Source organism: Limulus polyphemus, unplaced genomic scaffold (assembly GCF_000517525.1).
Source record: "Limulus polyphemus unplaced genomic scaffold, Limulus_polyphemus-2.1.2 Scaffold7675, whole genome shotgun sequence".
Classification (NCBI taxonomy): Eukaryota; Metazoa; Arthropoda; class Merostomata; order Xiphosura; family Limulidae; genus Limulus; species Limulus polyphemus.
In genome coordinates, this window is record NW_013673285.1 from 33,389 (window position 1) to 37,496 (window position 4,108).

The following is a 4,108-nucleotide window of genomic DNA, read 5'->3' on the forward strand; positions in this document are numbered from 1 at the left end:
GCTACACAATTGGTTATCTGCCAGAAAAAATCGAACTCCAGATTTTATCGTTTTAGGTGTGTAAACTTACTGATAGCCTACCGGAAGACGAATAATAATTTGCTTGTCGTTAAGCGCAAAGCTAAAGAACGGGTTATTCAAAGGGGTTGGGTGAAAAGACACTATTATTCCATGTGTAATGAAGCACCAGACAGTGTGGTTAACTGTCAAGGTGGTTGGAGTGAAAAGACATTATCATTCCATGTGTAATGAAGCACCAGACAGTGTGGTTAACTGTCAAGGTGGTTGGGGTGAAAAGACACTATCATTCCATGTGTAATGAAGCACCAGACAGTACGGTTAACTGTCAAAGGGATTGGGGTGAAAAGACACTATTATTCCATGTGTAATGAAGCACCAGACAGTGTGGTTAACTGTCAAAGGGGTTGGGGTGAAAAGACACTATTATTCCATGTGTAATGAAGCACCAGACAGTGTGGTTAACTGGGTTGGGGTGAAAAGACACTATTATTCCATTAGTAATGAAGTACCAGACAGTGTGGTTAACTGTCAAGGTGGTTGGGGTGAAAAGACATTATCATTCCATGTGTAATGAAGCACCAGACAGTGTGTTTAACTGTCAAGGTGGTTGGGGGGGGGACTTTACCCCTCTTGATATTTCTGCTTCCGTTTTGTTTGGATTTGAATAAGGTTGAGGATATCCTCCTTCTGACTTCTTATGTTTTCTTCTCTGTTGGCTAGTCTTATTCTGAGCACATTCAAATGTTTGACAAAAACTATTGGATGGAGGAGAGCTCTATGAACAAACTTCTGGATTTGAAAATATATATTTATGAATGAAGGTTGACAGTACTTAGGCTTAACAGACCAGTCAAATTGTAAGAAAAAGCTTAAGATACATATTGGAGTTTCTGTTTAAAATTTATTGTTTAATATTGAAAACTAATGTATATATAAATTATTTGAGAACTTGTAAAAAATAAAATATTGGTAACTATTACATCTTCACATCACATATTTTTTGAACAAAATCAAAACTTTTTTTTTCGGGTACTAATATGCTTTCTTTTTTCTTAGTGTAATTTTGTGCTGAACTCCAAATAAACAAAAGTTTCCTCTGACACTGTACAGTTAATGATATCTCACCATTAATTAATATTTAAATTTAATATTTTTGTTGTTTGTGAAGTAATCACAAACTGTTATGATCGTATTGAAGTACCTAGCTGATATAAAACTTCTATTTTAGATTTAGATAAAAACTTTTTTATTTTTTGTCCTTATATGTGACATAATATATATATATTTAATCTATTATAGGAATATCTGTAAATCCTTCTTTCTAGGCCAACAGCAAGAATCACTAGTTAAGGATCTATGATTTGACAGACTTGCAGTGTGACAAATCAGCCAACCTAATCTACAAGCAGGCAAAAAGTCTCCCCTCCTACTAAGATGAACACTAATAGGGCCAGAATATGGAGTGATGTCATCAAGTTACTGTTTCCACAAACAGGACATGTTGTCCAGTTACCGTTACCACAAACAGGACATGTTGTCCAGTTACCGTTACCACAAATGGGACATGTTGTCCAGTTACCGTTACCATAAACAGGACATGTCGTCCAGTTACCGTTACCACAAACAGGACGTGTCGTCCAGTTACCACAGACAGGACATGTTGTCCAGTTACCGTTACCACAGACAGGACATGTCGTCGAGTTATTCGTTACCACAAACAGGACATGTCGTCCAGTTACCGTTACCACGTGGTAACGGTAACTGGACAACATGTCCTGTCTGTGGTAACGGTAACTGGACAACATGTCCTGTTTGTGGTAACGGTAACTGGACAACATGTCCTGTTTGTGGTAACGGTAACTGGACAACATGTCCTGTCTGTGGTAACTGGAAAATATGTCTTGTCTGTGGTAATGGTAACTGGACAACCTGTCCTGTCTGTGGTAATGGTAACTGGACAACATGTCCTGTCTGAAGAGGACATGTTGTCCAGTTACCCTTACCATAAACAGGGACCTAAGGACTTGCAATGTTTAACTGTGATTCATATGATAACATGTACAGTTGGACTGGAAGTAACTTCCATCATACATTTGTTATAAATTTCTTATATAAAACAGTGTTTATAGGAGCACAGGAGAAAGTCGGAGAAACGAGTGTATGCTTTCCACATCTTGGCAACAGGTCCTGCTAGAATATGAATTAATCATATTACCATCACATTTAATGAAAAATTAATTATGTAAATCATATGACATCAAGAGTCCACTGCTCCCAGTAGCTCAGCAGTGAGTCAGTGGCCTTGTAAAGCTAAAAAATGGGTTTCGACACCCATTGTGGCCACAGCACAGATAGTTCCTTGTGTAGCTTTGTGCTTAACAGCAAACAAAGAGTCCACTAGACAAACTTGTTTGAAATTAATTCCATGAAGGCAGTGAATTGCCCTGAGTGTATATCACTAATGTTGATATGATGTAAGATATTGTGGGCTATATTATTTGTTAAGCTTTTTTTAACTTCTCACAAAATATTGTATAGTATATAATTCTGCTACATTTTCAAAGTGTAGTTTTACACACAGGAAATTTTGTTTTTTCAATTTCTCATCTTTAATTCGGAAAGTGTGATCACTTTAGTTGTTAAATAACTAGTCATTTAAAACTGAGTACAAAGAGCTATTAAATTCAAAAGATCAGATTACTTATCTTCACTGATATTTTAGAAGGAACTCCTTGTGAAAATGTGTGTTAAACCTTTAACCCTTTAACTTTATCTTTCCCTCATTATACACACATAGAACTACTGAGTATTGGAGATATATCAGTTACAATTTGCTAGTATGTGGTATGAATATTTAAGTATGATCTTTTCAAGAGTATTTATATTTTTATTTTGATTGAAGTTTGGCTTCTTAATAGAATAACCAAAAGCTGTAAAAAAAAAAGATTTCCTTGTATGTATGTATCACAGATATTCAACAGAATTACCAGCTGTAGAGATTTGTAAAGTTAATGCTTGTAGCTAACCTACAGGATATAGAAGTGTGACAGTTAATGCTTGTAGCTAACCTCCAGACTATAGAATTGTGACAGTTAATGCTTGTAGCTAACCTACAGGATATAGAAGTGTGACAGTTAATGCTTGTAGCTAACCTCCAGACTATAGAATTGTGACAGTTAATGCTTGTAGCTACCTTCCAGGCAATAAGGTTAGCTACAAGCATTAACTGTCACAATTCACAAGATATAGAATTGTGACAGTTAACTCAAGAAATCGCACATCAAGAGCAGCACAAGTTCTATAAAACTGCAAGAAGTCACTGCACAAGTTTAAAATGCACAAATTTTCTTTGAATTTTAGCCCTTATATTTATCTGATGTATAACCATTAGTTATTGTTACCTTTATTTGTGATATTATTTAAAATAGTACATTAAATCCAGCATCTCGTTGGCTTACGCTGAAGATTTACTACACCTTTATGCAGCAGCTCATTATATATGCATGACAAAAAATATGTAAATAGTTTTATATATTTGCACCAAACCTTTTTCTCGGATACTTGGAGTGTACCATAGCCAGTCCTTGTGTGTTTGGTGTATTCGATCCTGGTACAGTTGGAGTGTAATGTATTCTCTACTTGTACATTTGGAGTGTACCATAGCCAGTTTTTGTGTGTTTGGTGTATTCTATCCTAGTACAGTTGGAGTGTAATGTATACTCTACTTGTACATTTGGAGTGTACCACAGCCAGTCCTTGTGTGTTTGGTGTATTCTATCCTGGTACAGTTGGAGTGTACCATAGCCAGTCTTTGTGTGTTTGGTGTATTCTATTCTGGTACAGTTGGAGTGTAATGTATACTCTACTTGTACATTTGGAGTGTACCATAGCCAGTCCTTGTGTGTTTGGTGTATTCGATCCTGGTACAGTTGGAATGTAATGTATACTCTACTTGTACATTTGGAGTGTACCACAGCCAGCCCTTGTGTGTTTGGTGTATTCTATCCTAGTACAGTTGGAGTGTAATGTATACTCTACTTGTACATTTGGAGTGTACCACAGCCAGTCCTTATGTGTTTGGTGTATT

General features: G+C 36.3%; 1 protein-coding gene across 1 annotated transcript in view; it reads left to right on the plus strand.

Annotated features, from left to right (window-relative positions):
- Window positions 1–1,761, plus strand: part of LOC111089866 (putative uncharacterized protein DDB_G0271982) — an 11,286-nt gene extending 9,525 nt beyond the window's left edge. Inside the window, exon 5 of the mRNA XM_022403077.1 lies at window positions 1,347–1,761. The gene's annotated coding sequence lies outside the window, so the exon portion shown is untranslated. The remainder of the gene's footprint in view (window positions 1–1,346) is intronic.
- Window positions 1,762–4,108: the final 2,347 nt, after the last annotated feature.